Raw genomic sequence first — 19,496 nt, 5'->3', positions numbered from 1 at the left:
ATCCGGCACTCTGCTGACGAAAGCTCCCGATTTAGATATACTTTTATCTTGCTAAATAGCTTGAAACCATGGTACAGAGTATAGACAGGTAAAAATGTTTTTATTTTTCATTCTCTTTCGAAATTATCCCTATTTTTGTGGTATAGAGTTTTTTGCTGCTCTTTCTAGTGGGTAGATGTCCTATTATAGGCATCTCTATATTTTAAATGAATAATATATATATATATATATATATATACATATATACATATATATACATACATATATACATACACATCACACATATGATCATGTGACCCATCAGGCTATCAAATGTTGTTACACATCACTGGCCACAATGCACCTTTTTCATTGTTTTAGCATTCAAATGATACCACCCCGCTAGCTAGGCAAGTAGGCCAACCTTTCCCCACAGACTGAAAGGGGGACTGGAGCAACATGAAATGAAGTGTTTTGCTCAAGAACACAACACAGCACCCAGTCAGGAAATCGAACCCTCGATCTAGTGATCGTGATTCCAACAGCCTAACCACTAGGGCACGTGCCTTCTCACACACACACACATTACATTTCAGACAGACTCAGTGCTGAGTTGCTGAAGCAGAAATATCATTATAGCAAATATTCTGTCATACCATAGATTTACATGTCAGTTGCTTGACCGTAACCACTTGAGCGTGTCCCTTAGTGGCTGACAATATGCATCTTTGATCATGAGCAGGAGTAGTGGGGGAACATCATAGCTATGTCTTGAGAGGGATTCTTTGGGGTTTGAATAAATGTAAAAAAGCAAAGTTTGAAGAAAATATTAGCTATTTTTCATAATTTCCAGCAGTAAACAAATAGGAAATAATGTTTGCTGCCCAAAGACAAAAGTCATGTTCCACAGTGATAATATATATATAAATATATGATTAGACAAGAATATATATGTATATGATTAGAGAGGAATGAAGCTAGTACGCTCTACTGAATATGTAATGTCAGTCTACATGTGCAACACAGCGTTAGTGTATTGAGATAAGAGTTAGAGGAATTAGATGCAGAGGGAGGACTGTACTGGTTTGATCATGTGATGCATACGGATGAGGAAAGTTGCGTAAAGAAGTATTGATCACTTATTAAAGTGGATGGAACTTGTGGAGGAGCGAGACTCAGGAAAACATGGGAAGGCTGATCTCAAGACCTTATGAGCCTTATGAAGAAGACAACAAAAGACTAAGATATCTGGTGCCTTACAATACTCAAAAAGTACTGGCCATCACAGCAGAATTGATACCCTAAAATCACCTTAGTAATGCTTATCCATGAAGGGCTCTGCCCCACTCCCACTTCCATTCTCTCTTCCCCATCAGCCTTTCCCCACCATGTTTCAGTGTTTAACATCCATCACTTCTCTATCACCTGAGAGCAAAATAAGCACATACTATATTCCCCTGCTTTCTCAGTTACTTTTCTTCCCCATCCCAAACCACTTCATTTTCCCCATTATCTTCCTCCCTGTCAACTGTCTACACCAATCACCTCCTTTCTGCACCTTCTTCCCTCTCCTGGGCTGTTTCCCATCATTAACACCTCACTTATGTGCTATCACCCTCAATACCTCCACATATCTACCACAACCTACACCCACCAAACCTCTTCTAGGTTTCTCCCCATCATTTATCACTGTGGCCTCTATCCTGTCCACTCATCCAGTCCAAACGTCTGTATTGCTTCACCTGTTCTCACCAACCCCAAAGTCCCTAGGAGGTATGTCTTGACACATTTTCCTCTTCAGCTCTCTCACTATCACTCTCCTTACTTACTCTCTAATTCACTCTTCTCTGCTTTCCAACTGGTGTACCATGCATCTACAATAAAACACTTATTCTTGCCCCTCCATATGTTTAATCTCTCAAATAGAACAAAGCCACCCCACCAATACTACTCCCTCCTCTCAGTTGATGGGGGTTTTGCCTTTTTTGTCTTGCAAGGCACTTGGTGACTCTGTCAGTGCTGGTTCCACATAAATAGTTCCAGTGCTGGTACCCTGTAAAAAGTATTGGTTCTGGTACCACATAAAAGGCACCCATGCTGGTGCCATGTAAAAAGCACCTAGCACACTATGAAGCAGTTGGTGTTAGGAAGGGTATCCAACAATAGAAATGATGCCAAAACAATGCAGCCTAATGTGGCTCCTGACCTTGATAGCTTCTGTCAAACCATCCAAATGGAAACAGACATTAAATGATGATGATGATGATGATGATGATGATGATGATGATGATGATGATGATGATGATGAAGATGATGTATACAAACATTAAAATCATCTATGTTTTTACAAGACGACTATCAGAGCTTGTTACTGGAGAAACAGAAGAAATATATAAATACATAAATCTTCACTTATGCGATGAACAATTATCCCAGTAGAATTGAATATATATACTGATACATGCATAGATACAAGAATCAAACACCCGCTTATTGGATATTTTATATCCAAACACTCACTATTCCGCATAATTATAGTGAATGTCTTACTAACTATTGCTTAGCATAAATATTTTGTCATCAGAGTAAAGAGGATACTCCATTATCAAGCAGAGAGTCAAGTGAGGATATACTGGAATACTTTGGCGTTGCTGTCATCAGGACAAACAGAAGGATTTAGGTTTATCACTAACAAAATATTTCTCAATTAAAAAGTGCTCTTACCATCTATAGCAATCTGCTGTAGTCAAACACACCCTTTCACAACAACAGTGACATTTTACATCTAAAAGTATTGTAGCATTAAGAGAAACAGTGGACTGCTGAGGATAAGATATGCATCATTACCATATTAGATAGTAAGCTTAGATTCTACCAACACTTCCAACTGTAGCTTTCTCTTGGCTAATGTGTTATTGCTAATTAAGGCAGTGAGCTGGCAGAATCATTAGCATGCCAGACAAAATATTTAGCAGCATTTTGTTCATCTTTATGTTCTGAGTTCAGATGCTGCTGCGGTTGAATTTACTTTTCATCCTTTCAGGGGTTGATAAAATAAGTACCAGCTAAGGACTGGTGTTGATGTAATTAACTTATCACCTCTTCTGAAATAGCTGACCTTGTACCAAAATTTGAAATCATTATGTCACTGTTAAATAGTGGCGATTTTCTTGGATTTACTAGAAGTTACTTTCAATCCTTTTAATTAAAAACTCAACATTTGGGTACTGAATTTATTTTGTCTTTCTAAGGACAGAATTATCTTAACTGACACTATTATAAATACAGTATTGTCTCTATTTTTATTAGATATGCTGCCAAATTACTTTATTTTGTATACCCAGTCATTTCCTACCTTAGGATTATCATATAATATTGACTCAACAAATATCAATGGAAACACTATTGCAGTTTTTAAACAACAAATAGTTGAAGACCAGTAACAGTGATCAGGAATTCAAATTTATCAATTGCCACTACATTGTGCTTTTAAAAATGGCACATAACTCTGACTGCTTCAGTCAACTTGGTAAACATGTATAATTGAGAATTGAGTATTTGATAAAAGGAATGTGTCTGGCTGTAGAATGAGAACACACAAATATATGAGAACACACAAATATATAAGAAATTAGAATAAATAAGAATCCATTTTTCTGATGTTAGATAAATGTAGATCAACAAATGATAAGTCTTGAAATGTAAACATTCTAGATTGACGGTGAGAGTAAAACAATGAACCAAAATCCAATTATCCAAAAATTTAAATTAAAAAAAGTAAAAGGAATTCATTCATCAACTTTATTTCAGTTATGATGAGTCTTATTACACACAAGAGCATAGGGTCACAACTAAAAACTTCCAGTACATGTAGTGCTTTTGGGAACGCTAGCTAGATGGTACCACTCCTACTCTATTTATATCAGTCATAGGCAACCTATGGCATATGGAGCTTTCAACATGGCAAACCTAACAAAAAGATTACCTTTACTTATTTTTAGTAGTGTGTAGTGGTGAGCCAACAGAGTATCTTGTAGGTAGTCACTCATTGTGCAAGGAGTAGTAGTTAAAGTTTTAAACATAGTGTTATATCCTTAAAATGTTGGATTGTTATAATGCCCACTTTGGTACACAGTATACTTAGTAAAACCAGTAAAGACACAATTATATCTGACTGCCTACTATGTACTCTGGTACTTCACGTACTTCTCTTTACTTATAGTGACTAGGTTAGTCCATTTGTCATGTGGGTGTACCATTATTACTACCATTGTAGTAATAATGTGGGTGTACCATTATTTGTCATTAAACATGTGGGTGTACCACATTAAATGGCACACCCACATTAAACATGTGGGTGTACCATTATTCGTCAGGGGTGTATCATTATTACTAATCACTAATTACTACATCTTCCCTTTTAAGTTTTTCTTAGGAAGTGTCATTTTATTTATCAATAATTTTTTTTATTTACCCCACCTCCCTTTTTTGATTTTTCTTTTTTTTTCATACAATTTAATATTTTTTGCACTTGGCACATATTTTCAGGAACTCTGTATGTTTTCTTTTCCTCTCACTTGTATGCCTGGGTATAATCACTTACACTGGTGTTGGTACTTGGAACATATTGTACAACCATTCCATTGGTTCCTCCAACTTCTTTGATTTGCTTTTCACGAATCTCTTTTACAGTTTGCTCCTGTATCTCTTTTGTTTGCCATTTCTACTTTTTACCCAATACATCATTTTACCTATGCATTTGGTAATTACACCATCCTCCCAACTCTGCTTTCTATTCTTGTATGCCCTCATATACACCTTTTCATCAACTTTTGCAATTCGAGCAAGCCTGCCAACAAATTTTCCAAAAGATTTTTTTGTAAAATTTGTACATCAACTTTGTGAGTTTATTAACTCCTCTTCAAGTTTCTATTAACTCTACATGAATTGGTTTATCTTTGTTGAGTTTATTATTTCCTTGTCAAGTTTATTAATTCCTCGTGAGTTGTTTAAATCCTCATTGAGTTTATTAATTCCTCGTGAGTTGTTTAAATCCTTGTCACCACTGTTGTAATCCTTAAAATGTTGGATTGTTATAACACCCACTTCAGTCACAGTATATTCAGGAAAACCAGTAAAGACATGATTATCTCTGACTGCCTACTATGTACTCTGGTAAATTACGTACTTCTCTTTACTTATAGTGACTAGGTTATTCCATTTGTCACATGGGAGGGGTGTACCATTATTACTAATTCCCTACAACAGGCAAGAAGGATACAGTGGCTAATATGCTACAGAACACACTGTCTGAATAAAATATGAGATGGCCATATCTGAAATGTCTTTAATCAGAGCTCTGCTCAATCTTAGTTGAGCTGGGCCTAAACAAACAACTAATGAGTTGCAGTTGTTCCTTCATTTTCTCTACCTGTCATGAAGGTTCTGCAAGAGATGATTGGTGCTACCCTTTCTCTGTGATTGAGATATAAAAATCCCCTTTTTAGTAAAGAAACCGTGAACCATTTTTCTTGCTTCAGCCAACCCAACTAGAAATCCATTTAATAGCTATGATTGCTATTAAGTATTAGATCCAATATAAACCTGTACTTGAAAATTGTCAAGCTTCTGGTATGTCTAAAAATTATTCGTAAAGTTTAAAAACAATAGAATACTTTCATGTTTAGAGTTAAAAGATATCATTTAATTATTTACACCCATACTACATTTCAGTCATTTTAATCTTCAGTCATCATTAAGTGCCTTTTTTTTCTGCATTTGTATGTAGTTCCAGATGGGATTTGAACTAAGAACGCTTATTTCTAATTTAAGAGTCATAAAGTTCTTATCCATTAGTTTACTGATGCATGTACTCATGTGGACAAAAATGTCATCAACCCCAATTTAGAAATAAGAAATCCTAATTTAAATCCAGGCTGTGCTTTTACATATTCAATAATAAGGTCCCTAAAGACAATTAAAGATCAAACCAAATGAAATTTAATGCAAATGTGAAAAGTGGAAAATCTTTTCATCTCCAAACATGAATTTAATAATTTTAAAAATCATAATTTTATCAATAACTTACCTCAGACATTTAAACATTTAATAAAATTGAAGTTTCCAGATTTATATGGTACATATAAAACCAATAACTGTCACTTCCACAGACTCCAATTGCATCACTAACATAAACTATTATTGTGTCATATCTATTATTGTGTCATATCTACATGTTAGAACTGTGTTGCTTCTACACACTAAAGTTAAGTCATTTCCATATACTGTCTTTCTGTCATTTCCATATACTAAAATCACATCATTTTAAAACTCTATAATTGAGTCAGTTCCTATGCTAGTCATTTTAATGATGTGCTCCTTCCATGGTCAAAAGCTATGCCATTTCCACACACTATTGTTTGGTTCTCATTGGCTTTAATTTTGTCATTTCCATGAGCTCTAATGCTATCTCTTCTGCAGAAGTTATGTCAAATCTGCTGGTTATAGTTTTGTCATTTCATTCTGTTATTTCCACAGGGTATATTTGAATCACTTCTACTTCTACAAATCAATATTAAATGGCTGACATGCAGTTAAACAATCTTCAACATATATAAAAATAAAAGCATACAAAAGCATTGAAAAGTCTTTGCTTTCCATTGAACGGAAATAAAATTCTTTTGTTGCTAAGATCAGTAAAAAATCCTCTAAAATTTCTGCTAGCATGGCTATTATAACTGAACTGGATTCAAAAATGAAATCTCTTAAGTGTTATCTGTTGAAAAAGCATTTTAGTAACCATAGAGAGTGTTGCTAGGAGAAGAAATCAGAATGCTAAAAGAAACTAAAATATTTTCAAGATTCCATTCCTGACACAGCAATTAATTATCTATGAAAATACTTTGTAGGGTTTTTTTTAAAGTTTTTGAATCTCTGAACATTGAGAAACACTGAAAACCAATAATAAATTACACTTTGTTGGTATACTATACATTAATCCAATTTAATTACATTAAATTTATTCAAGATCATGTTAGCCAAGTAGGGACAGAAGGGGATAAAAGGCAAAGTTCATACAGGCAGGATATAAATTCAAAAGATAAAGAATCAAAATACCAGTGCTTTACTATTTCTGTTATTTTGTTGGAAAAACAAAGCAAAAAAAAAAACTACAAAAATAATAATTGCTTCTAATTTAAGCACAAGACTAGTAATTTTGAGGAGAAGGGCTAGCCAATTAAATTGACCCTAATGCTTGATTGCTATTTTATCTTATTGACCTCCAGAAGGGTGAAAAACAAAGCTGACCTTGGGAGGGTTTGAACTCAGAACATAAAGAGCCATACAAAAACCATAAGGCATTTTGTCCAGTGCCCCAAATATTCATCAATAATGACAAAAGTGACAATGGATTCTGTTTTAGGCACAACCCAACAATTTGAGAGTAGAGGTTAGTTATTATCATTGATCTTAGTACTTGACTTGTACCTTATTTCACTGACTCCAAAAGGATGAAAGGCATTGTTGACCTCGATGGAATTTGAACTCAGAACATAAAGTGATAGACCAAATGCTGCAAGGCACTTTTTCTGGTGCTCTAATGATTTCACTAGTTTACCACCTTTAATAATTATAATAGTAATAATAATAACAGTTTCAAATTTTGGCACATGGCCAGCAGATTTGGGAAGGGGTTAAGTAGATTACCTTGACCCCCAGTGTTCAACTGACCCTGAACGGATGAAAAGTAAAGTGGACTTTGAGTTCTAAAACTGGCAGAAGGCCTGAAATTTTGGTGGAGAGGGAGTTAGTTGATCATATTGGCCTCAGATCTTGACTTGTACTTTATTTGATCAAACTCAGAGAAATCAAAGGCAATTCAGTAGAATTTGAATTCAGAAAAACCAGAAGAAAAAATTGCAAGGCATTGTAGCACTAATGCTTTTTCCCTGGCTCTCATGGCTTCTGATCTTAACTGATAGGAAGTGTTATCATGTCTACAGCAAATATTCTGTTTAATCCGACAAATTTGCTTGTCAGTTGTTTTACTTTAACCAATTGAGCATGTCCCTTGGTGGCTGATGATATGTGCATCTCTGATCTCATGGGCAGAAATAGTGGGAGAACATCAGAACTATGTGGTGAGAGGAATTCTTTGGAGTTTGAATAATTCACCTCTGGAAATGTGGCTGTTTCATTCAACATTCTTAAATAACCCTTATTCAAAGACCTTTTGAGAGAGATGGGCTATTCAACCTGAAGAAAATTCTAACAGGGCCCCAACTGCAAGGTCATGCATTGTTTATCTTGATATGAGTTCACCATGCCATGTGCATATGGTTGTGATGCATGTGCTTAGTGGACCCTTATCAGACAGGTAGTCATGATGGGTATACTGGGCATCGTATATCTTATCCCAGTGTCACTTTGATGGCATGCACTACTCTCTCACTCAATAATAATGATGGCTTCAAATTTTGGCACAAAGCCTACAAGTTTTAGAGGTGAAGGTGAATCAATTACATTGACACCAATGTTCAACTGGTACTTATTTTATCAACCTCAAAAGAATGAAAGGCAAAGTCAACCTCAGTAGAATTTGAACTTAGAATGTAAAGATCAATGAACTGCTGCTAAGCATTTTGTCCAGTACACTAATGGTTCAGCCAGCTCACCACCTTAATAATAATAATGATGATGAATATGATGATGATGATGATGATGACAATGACGATGATGATGACGATGATGATGAAGAAGATGATGATGAGGGACTCTCCTGTCGAAGACAACATATAAATGTTCAGCTTTTGCAAAATGACCTGCACAAATGACTTGTTTATAGTCCATCAAAAAGGTGAATGGTGTACCTTGTGTCAGGTGTCAAAGTGATCACAGAGCAATGTGAGTTGAAGTGTTTTGCTCTAGAACACAATGCATCACCTGGTCTAGGAATTGAAACCACGATCTCACAATTGTGAGTGTAACACCCAAACCACTAAGCCATGTATTCTCATGCATGACCTAGTAGATAGGATGGTATAATAATAATAATAATAATAATAATAATAATAATAATAATAATAATAATAATAATAATAATAATGATAAGAATAATGATAATAATATTAATAATAATAATAATAAAAGTGGCTCATATTTTGGCACAAGGTCAGCAATTTTGGAGACGAGGATAAGTCAATTATATTGACCCCAGTACTCAACTGGTACTTATTTTACTGACCCTGAAAGGATAAAAGGCAAAGTGGACCTTGGTGGAATTTGAACTCAGGACAAGAAGCCAGATGAAATGCCGCTAAGCATTTTGCCTGGCATGCTAATGATTCTGTCAGCTCACCAGTATAATAATAATAATAATGATAATAACTGGAAACTGTGCCAGAAATGGGGATTTGAAGCTGGAAACACATGGTACAATCATCAGGTTGAAAGAGCACTGGAGTCGGAGAAATGTAAGATTTTGTGGGATTTTCCTATTCAAACAGATAAGAAATTAGGGAATAATAGGCCAGGCATAACGATTGTTGATAAGGAAAAGTGAAGTTGCTTACTTATTGACCCATTTAATTCCAGGATTGTAAAGAAAGAGGAAGAAAAACAAAAAAAGTACAGTTCCTTAAAGTTTGAAATAGGAAGAATTTGGAACATGTGAACAATAAAGGTTGTGCCTATAATAATTGGTGTATTGGGAACAGTAAGCCAAGATATAGACAAATGGCAAAAGGAGATTGAAATAAATGGCCTGGTAGAGCTCCTACAGAAAGTTTTTCTGTTAGGGACAACAAGGATTACCAGGGGGGTTCTAAGCACTTGAAAGACTGCTGAAAACTTGTGGATACCTAAGGTTACAGGTAGTAACCTGCTATCCACATAATTCCTACCAGGAATAAGACCGAACCTGTGTCAAACCAAAATAATAGTAACAATAATAAATAATAATAATAATAATAATAATGATAATAATAATAATAATAATAATAATAATAATAATAATAATAATAATAATAGTTTCTGGTTTAGGCACAAGGCCAGTAATTTTCAAGGGATTCAGGTTAGTTGATGCCTTTGGTCCAAATACTTGAATGGTGGGAAAAAAAAAGGGAAAGTTGACCTCAGTGGTTTGAAGTCAGAATATAAAGAGCCAGAAAAAATACCTGAAGGTGTTTTATCTGACACTCAAATGATTCTGCCAATTGAAATTGCTTGTTATTAAATAGAGATGCTACATATATATATTCTTTTATTGTTTTACGTGTTTCTGTTATTAGACTATGGCAATGCTGGGACACAGCCTTGAAGAATTTTAGTTAAATGAATTTACCTCACGACTTAGTTTTTAAGCCTGGTACATATCCTATTGGTCTCTTTTACTGAACTGATAATTTACAGGGACATAAACACGCCAACACTGGTTATAAAGAAACATGAAATTTACCTTTTTCAGCTTTCTTCTTGAATAATAAAGATACAATGGGCATATGTGAATGCAGTTCCACTTCAGTTCGCATCTAGATGACTCCATGAAAATATTATGATTAACCAGATCTTTGTTGCTTTTCCATTGAATTCTCTGCAAATAAATCAGAAATAAAATGGAGAGGTTTTAGACTTGTCTTCCTTCCAAGAAACAACAACAGTTTTAAATATACAGTACAGAATAAGGTTTCAAAACAAACTGATGCAACAAAAGAATTCCTACAATAATTCTGTAACAAGTGATGTTGATATTTACTTTCAATTGTTGCAATGGAGTCGATGGTAACACGGTTTCAATTTCTATTTAGAAGCAGTTTCACTTAAAAAAAAAAGAAGTAAAAATATCACATTTTATCTTGTCTTGCTTATAAATTTAGAGCTTTATAAATTTAGAGCTTCATATCCGAGTAAAATATTATTTTAATTTGGTGTATGTTTTGTTGATGTTTGAACTCAAGCCATTCCTAACCAAGTAGACCTATAAATTGTCTAGCTGGTGTAGCGAGCAGAACACCTAATTAGATTCTGCAGAATCTAATTTAACTTCTCATATTTTCAAGTTCAAATCATAACACTGACAACTTGATTGTAATCAAATATCCAAAGAGACAACTTTTTCACCCTCAGGTCATACATTAACACACCAATATTTAAGCATTGACAATTAGTAAGACATCTTGGAAGAATTCACTTTTAAAATAGTTAAACAATATGCTATGTAATTTGATCAACAATTGGATACATTTAACAATTACAACAGCCGAATACATAAGGTAAGGTTAATTCATGTCTTGTAAATATTCAATAAGAAAGAGTTAAGACTATGGTTTCAAGGAAACTGATAAGGATCTGTGTTGGTAACAATTAAGAGTTTGCAGAATATTGATAAACAATATCACATTGACTTGGTCACTCTGCTTGCACAATTGTAATATGCATTGGAGTACTGTGTACATATTTCAGATGGTGCTTTCTTTCTCTCTCCCTGTCTCTCTACACACACACATACACATGCATGCATGCAAACATACACGTGCACACACACACACACAATATATCACGTACAAAAATAAGTTAGCTAGCTAATTGGTGAAAATTCACTCACCAACATGTTACATTCCCTAGCTCACAGACATAGCCATTTCTTCTCTTACTGCTCTACTGCTATTATCATTAAAACTTCTGTTTCTCTGAACCCCATAGCTGCATAACCTCACTCTACTCATTACCATTGCAGGGAGCTCACATTAAATACATGTCCAATTTCTTTTTTCCAGAATGCAACTCTCAAGAATTCAATCCTACTATCATTTTTACAAAGTTTCAAGCTGAAAATAACAACTACATTAATCTCACCAGTCTGGGAGCATAGACAAAGATCATGAGCACTGTCTCTTTTTCACCTCCATTGTCCAAGTAGTGATTAAATAAAAAATAAACAAATACTGATGATGATGATGATGATGATGATGATGATGATGATGATGATTATGATGATGACAAAAATGACAAAGATGATGATAGTGACTGAATGGAGCAGATAAGTCTCTTCTAGACCTAGGGTAACGTGGTGGTGGAATAATACTGTAGACAGAGCCATTAGAGCAAAGAAGCAGGCCTGGAAATCCAGGAAGAGTAGAGGTAGCAAGGAACTATACCAGATAGCCAGAAGGGAGGCTAGGAGACAGGTGTATATAGCCAAGAGAGAAGCAGAAAAGAAGTTTGCTAATGTTCAGCAACGTGAAGACCAAAGAACTGAAGTATTTTGGATTGCAACACTGTGTGAGAGAAAATTGTGATGTCATGGGGCAGAAATGTGTCCACGTGGATGATGGTGCACTTGCATTTAATGATTCTGCAAAGAAAGAAGCTTGGAGATGCTATTATGAAAGATTGCTGAATGTGGAAAATAAATGGGAGGAGAAGGGCTTGCCACATGTTGATCCAATTGAGGGACCACTACCCAAATCGACAGTACCATGGTAGATAAAGCAATTAAGGATATGAAGACAGGGAAAGCACCCCACCTACCAGAAATCACTGCTGAGATGCTTAAAATATCTGGTGGTGTGGGTTATGGTCTAGTTACCCATATTGTAAATCAGGTAGTTCATAAAGGAGTCATACCCAATGACTGGTGTAGCAGCACCATAGTCAACTACTACAAAAGTAAAGGTGATGCTTTAAATAGAAATAACTACAAGGGTATCAAATTGCTGGATCAGGTGATGAAGGTCATGGAGAGGGTCATAGTCCAACTAATTAGGGAGAGAGTTAACCTGGATGAGATGCAGTTTTGTTTTGTTCCAGGTAGAACCACCACTGACGCTATATTTCTGGTAAGGCAACTTCAGGAGAAATACTTTGCCAAAGATAAACCACTGTATTTGGACTTTGTTGACTTGGAGAAAGCCTTTGACAAGGTCCCCCGATCCCTTATCTTGTGGGCAATGCGGAAACTAGGGATAGGCGAGTGGTTGGTAAGAGCTGTACAGGTCCTGTACAGGGATACTGTCAGTAAGCTAAGGGTTGGCAATGAGTATAGTGAAGAATTCCAGGTACAAGTAGGGGTCCACCAAGGATCAGTCCTCAGCCCCCTCTAATTCATCATAGTCCTCCAGGTAATAACAGAGGAATTCAAGACAGGCTGCCCCTGGGAGCTCCTCTATGCTGATGACCTTGCTCTAATAGAGGATGAGGTGGTGAAGTACGACCTTCAAACGTTGGCCCTCACAGAGCCAATGACAAAAGACTGAGACCTTTGGAGATATTTTGTGATTGAGAAGACCTGGCAATAAAGTGAGATCACAGCTGTGGCCGATACCAATGTTGCATAATAAGCCCATTTAAAAGTACCCTTGAATCGTTGGGCAATACGCTGTGCTTAAGAAGACCTGTTGAGTCAAGTGAAATTGAATCATGGCCAATGACCCAACAAGTAAAGCAATATCACAGCCATGGCCTATACCAGTGTCGCATAACCAGCCCATTTAAAAGTAACCTTGAATCGTCGGGCAATACACTGCACTTGAGAAGACCACTTGAGTCAAGTAAAATCAATCAAGAATCGAATTGAAATCGAAATCAAAATGGAAATTGTAGTTGTGGCCGATGCCAGTGCTGCCTGACTGGTATCCATGCTGGTGGCAAGTAATAAGCACCACTCAAGTGTGGGTTGATGCCAGTGTTGCTTGACTGGCTCCCCTTGCTGGTGGCATGTAAAAAACACATCCGAATGTGCCCGATACCAGTCTCCCTAACTGACTCCTGTGCTGGTAGCACATAAAAAAGCACCATCTGATTGTGGTCGATGCCAGTACCACCTGACTGGCTCCCATGGCGGTGGCATGTAAAAAGCACCCACTACATTCTAGGAGTGGTTGGCATTAGGAAGGGCATCCAGCCATAGAAACCTTGCCAGATCAGATTGGAGCCTGCATGAAAAACGGACGCTAAATGATGATGATAATGACAATGTTGTGACTAGTTCAAACTGTCATAAAGAATTGCTGAAAAGCTTGAATAAACCCCTACCCTGCAATACGAACAATTAAAGCAGTCTTTTCAAAATAAATTGAAGCCAGCCATGCTAAAAACCTCATTGCACAGTAAAGAATGCAGCCATGTTTCAGTGACTGTAACAAAATCAGGATCAATACTTTTAATGTAAGAATCAAAAAGGTGGATCATGTTGCATAAACTTCAGGCATTTAAAGGCAGTAATTCATAACAGGATCTAAGCCTATCATGATTCATTGGGCATGACAGATTATTCTCATTTAGTTTATCGATCTGCATTGCTGTCCATTGTTAGTTTGATATCTTCGGACTAGCTTTTTACTAGACTTGACAAATTTCCAGATTTGTCCATCACCATGTAGACTAAAATTCTCATGTAGTGCTCAGCCATGATTCAAAGAAGTTACAATACATAACTTCAAGCATGTATCAAATGGGAAAACAGGATGATTTCGATAAACAATTCAATTTTCTCACCTAGCTTTATGAGAGACTAAACAACATGCATATACTTCAGTAAAATTCAAGAAGGTCGATTTGACTAGCCTGCATTTGGAACCCAGTCAACCAAGGCAGCAAACATGTTTTGGAAGAATATAAAGTTCTTGGATGAGGTTTTAGCAAATATCTATAAATCAATCATATCTTTAGATACATTGATGGCAATTACATCATGCATAACAGATGCAGTATTTTTCTTGATGCTTCTCGATTTGTCTATAGCTACAGGCAGATTTGCATGAGGGTGGACTAAAAAGTTAATAGGTTGGCAATGAAGGAGTGTGAAATTTTGCGTGCATTAATTTCAATTCTTATTATGAATAACTGCATTGTTTCTTTCCAGGTAAACTCATATTTGACTGTTCAAAGAAGACCTAAAAGTAACTAGTAGTGACTTCTCTGGAAAATGGACAAAATTCAGCATCATGGTGTTATCAAGTACCTGCAGAAAAATGGTTTAGCCCCCAAGGACATTCATACTGATGAGGTTGCTACATTAGGGGATGATGCTCCAGCTTTATCAACAGTACAAAAACGGGCAGCTGAATTTAGGAGGGGAATGGATAGTCTTGAAGATGACCCAAGGTCTACATGTCTTGCAATTGCCACCACTGAGGAAAACATTGATCATATTCACCACATGGTGATGGATGACAGGCGATTGACTATAAATCAAATAGATCAAATGCTGTTAGCATATCCCATGAGAGAGTTGAGAATATTCAGCACAATGAACTTGGCATGACAAACATTTCTGCTTGGTGGGCGCTGCATCTTCTCACATCCGATCAAAAGTGCTCCATGCTGATCACATCAAGGGAAAATCTGATATTGTTTAAGGCAGATCCAGCTGGCTTCCTTGAATGTTTCCCTCCCAAGATGAGTGTTCGGCTCATCACTTTGAGTCAGAGACAAAGAGACAATCTATGCAGTGGAAACACCCCTCCTTATCTATTCCAAAGAAGGTCAAAGTCATTTCATCTGCAAGGAAGGTGACAGCCCCAATTTTTTTTTATGCAAGAGGAATTGTGTTTATTGACCATCTTCAAATGGTCCACACCATCAATGGAAAGTACTATGCCAACTTGTTGAGGCAATTATGAAAAGCTATCATGACCAAATGCTCAGGAAAACTGACGAAAGGGATCTTGTTTCATCAGAACAATACTCCAGCACACAAGTCCTGCCTTTCAATGGCTGCAGTGCATGACTGTGGCTTTGAACTGGTTGATCACCATCCTTATACTCCTGATTTGGCCTCAGCTGACTATTATTTGTTCCCCAACACTTGGCTGGGAATCAGTATTGCAGTGATGATGATGTCATATCTGCTGGTGATGACTTTTTTTGATCAACAAGACGAAAGTTTCTTCAGTAATGGGATCCAAGTACTACAACGCTGATAGAAGAAGTGTGTGGACCATGAGGGGTACTATAATGAAAAATAAACCTCATTTGGTCACTTTCTAAGAGAGTATCTTGGTCAGCCTATGAACTTGGTCAGCTAACAATCATAAAGAGGACATTGTGAAAAAAAAACCAACTCTTCTAACCCAAATGTGTTATGGTTCATCAAAAAACCCTTTAAGTGAGCTTGATGTTTATTTTACAAGAAATAAAAGGCACAAAAGGTAGACTGCTAGCTTAAAAGCCATGTAATATTTTTATGCTTCTCAGTTATACAAGAACAAAAAGAACATCATTCCTTTTATCCTTTCTAAGGTGATGAAAAAAGAACCATATGTGACTAAAAATGATGTATGACACTATGCCAAAGTTGTGGCAATGTACCAATGTTGGAAATTTATATCACTGCAGATGAATAAAATTGATCAAAAGGTTATTTATAACATAATTGTATTTATACTAGTTTATAATGTGGTAATTAAAATTTTGTTTTATTAATTTCTTTTATTACCATAAGAATTTAAATGAATCAAGTCATAAAATATGCATAGAATTTAGCCAGAAAATCAATTAGAATATCCATTTTATTGCTAAATTAAGTTTTCTTTTTCCAAATGAACACACATTATTTCACATGGATGAAGTTTTGAACTGTTACAATTACAGAGTGAAGAGATACACAAAAGTTAGATGAAGCAACAGTAAAATCACACTCTTTTTAGAATTTAAATATTAACAAGGGTAAATCATTAATTATTTGCAACGTCTTTGTAATCTTTTCTGATTGGAAAGAAAATTAGTTGTACATCCATCATTAAAGTGTCCTCCCTATAGTCATTACAGTACAAGTCTGGATACCAGATGTTTATTAAGTTCATTATTTTGTTAATGATGGCAAAATCAGCCATAAATGATTTTATAGTAAAAAACCACAACTAATTTGAATATTATCTGCCAATTGATTAATAATTACCCAGCTATTCAACAAAACCACATCACAAAGTTGTTTAGTGTTATCATCAACACAGGACATGTTTGGGTGCTCAGCTTCTTCTTGATGTGTAATACTTATGTAGCCATTCTTGAATTTTTCAGTCCATTCATTAACAGTCCGCAGTAGAAATATATTGTTCCCATACCATGTTGAATGGCTTTTGATATACTTTCAACCTTCAGAAAATGGACCACTGAGCACTGCTCTTCATTTAAAAAAAACAAAAAGAAAACAAAAAAAAAAACAGAAGTGAAGTAGTCATGGTTAATGTCACATCAATGAGAACTTAATTGATACTTCAAGTTCAAACCTGTGGCATAGTAACTGGATAGAGACCACATCTAGTGATGCATGAACAACTAATTACCCCCTTAAGTGGGAAAAAAAATTATAAGCACATTGCAGATAATTAAATATTCTCTCTTGTAAATTTGGTCTTCTATAAAGATTTACAACATAATCTTTCTTATAAGAATTCCATCAGAGAAGCAAATGTTACAAATATGTTTCATCCATTTGTTGAGTCAACAACAGTATCTTACTCACCTCTAGCAAAATGATGAATCTCTAGTTTTCGAAAGAAAATTTTAAAATTTGTTTACTGTTGAAATGTTCAAATACATGCTTTGTTCCAAAAAAATAGAAACTCTTGACCAGTCTGTCACTCACTGAACACTTTCTAAGATGATAAGTATCATGAACTTATAACTGGAGACTGACCTCATATAATAAGCCCACTCAATGCACTAATCTTTTCTTGTCCTGTCACTCCTACTGAATCACACATCTCAATTCCTACAACTAATGTTTCTCCAACCCTCCTTCTGTTTCACTGGAACACTACACAATCCTCACCAACACTAATCAGCAATAAACCAAACATTAATGAACTTTAGTTCCTTATTTCCAGCCTAAAAAGATCTCCACACATTGTTTCCTTCCTCTGGTACCCATATTGGTGAAAATGTAAAGCAGTTGTCACTAAGACTTGCTATTTAGCAGCTTGCATTAGGACAAACATTCAATTCTAGGAACATTTTCTCTAACAAGTCACATGAAAATGTTTCAAATTGCAATCCCTTTCAATCTCTTTAAACAGGATAAGGACCAATGATGAAAGAATATGCACAACATGTCTTAAGTTATATACTCCCTTTCGGAAAGAAGAGAATGTCAGAAAACACTCATAGTAAAAAAATTTAAAAATAAATAGATAAAAGGAGTATAAAACTGGTAAAAACAAAAAGGTAATGTACTTTCATTTTCCCTGATCAGAAATATCCATCAATGGGTTAAAGGAACAAGAAATAAATATTACGATGTTTATTTCTTGTCATATAGCACTGACAGCATAAATGAAGTGAATAACAAACTGTAGGAATGAAAACCATACTGTAGACTCAGTTTGCTGGACAGGAGCTTACCTCTTATTCTATATCACTCATCATACAACTGACAAAATATATAATCAAATAAGTTAATAATTAATTTCAATTAATTTTACATCCTTTCATATGAAGAATCATAATATTTAAATATTCATGATCACTGAAATACTATCAAGAAATAATGAAGCAACCAAGCAGACAGGTATGGAAAAATAATTATGAAGTAGAGATGCTTGTAACTATAGCAATAACCTATAAAGAACAAAGTGTGTGATGAAGCATACTTAATAACCTGGGATCCATAATTACACTTAAATATAATTAATTATGCATAATCTGTTTTGATTCAGGAGATATAGAAGGAAGAAGAGAGAGAGAGGTAGACATAGAGTTCTAATATATGAACAGTAAATCCAAGTTTACAATAACAAATGTATTGAAATTATATTAAATAAGGAGTCTGTAGATTAACTTTGATAATTTACTTTGGAAAATTGATTAGTTCCCTTACCTGCTTCCACCCTTACTAATTAACTAAAGGTTTTAATAAAAATGCTCTATTTCATAAGGGACCCCAAATGTACTGGACACAAGAAAATGGGATGTTCATATTTCTGAAGGTGTTATCAACTTCAGGAACAAGAATGTAAAATCATGAATTCGGTTCACCAATAATTCATAAACATGAATTCGGTTCACCAATAATTAAACAGTTCACTATTACCACTTTATTTAATTACAACTTCACAAGCCAAAGTGGGAAATTCTGCAATCACTTTATTTCTAAGAACTAGCAGACAAGTCTCTCTTAAACTTTCTTTACTCCCTTAAAATAAATAAAGGACATACTGAATAATGGGGTTCAGGGACTCTGTGCCTGAAAAAATATGGGATGGTCAAGACAGGAATGCCTTTGATCGTAACTCTGCTTGATTAGAGATGATCTGAGATCAAACAATAGCATCTACATTACAACTTCAGAATTGTGTATAATCTTAGTGCATTTATGGCAGTGTGGTTAAGAAGCTTCTTTTGTAATCACATGGTTTCAAGTTCAATCCTCCAGTGTAGCACCCATCTTGGGCAAGTGTCTTCTGCTATATCCCCAAACCAACCGATACTTTGTATATAAATCTCATTGACAGAAACTGTGAGGAAGCTTGTGCATGTATGTATGTATATATATATATATATATATATATATATATATA

General features: G+C 35.4%; 1 protein-coding gene across 3 annotated transcripts in view; it reads right to left on the bottom strand.

Annotated features, from left to right (window-relative positions):
• Nucleotides 1–19,496, bottom strand: part of LOC106876239 (transmembrane protein 117) — a 145,973-nt gene that overhangs the window by 42,316 nt on the left and 84,161 nt on the right. For 2 of the 3 annotated variants that reach the window (XM_052968315.1, XM_052968314.1), the window contains one exon: nucleotides 10,436–10,570. The gene's annotated coding sequence lies outside the window, so the exon portion shown is untranslated. Of the gene's footprint in view, nucleotides 1–6,067; nucleotides 6,751–10,435; nucleotides 10,571–19,496 lie in introns of those variants that run through there. The other variant, XM_014924720.2, reaches the window with a different exon arrangement.

This window comes from Octopus bimaculoides, chromosome 5, assembly GCF_001194135.2.
Source record: "Octopus bimaculoides isolate UCB-OBI-ISO-001 chromosome 5, ASM119413v2, whole genome shotgun sequence".
In the NCBI taxonomy this organism is placed as follows: Eukaryota; Metazoa; Mollusca; class Cephalopoda; order Octopoda; family Octopodidae; genus Octopus; species Octopus bimaculoides.
This window is presented reverse-complemented; position numbering and strand designations above follow the sequence as displayed.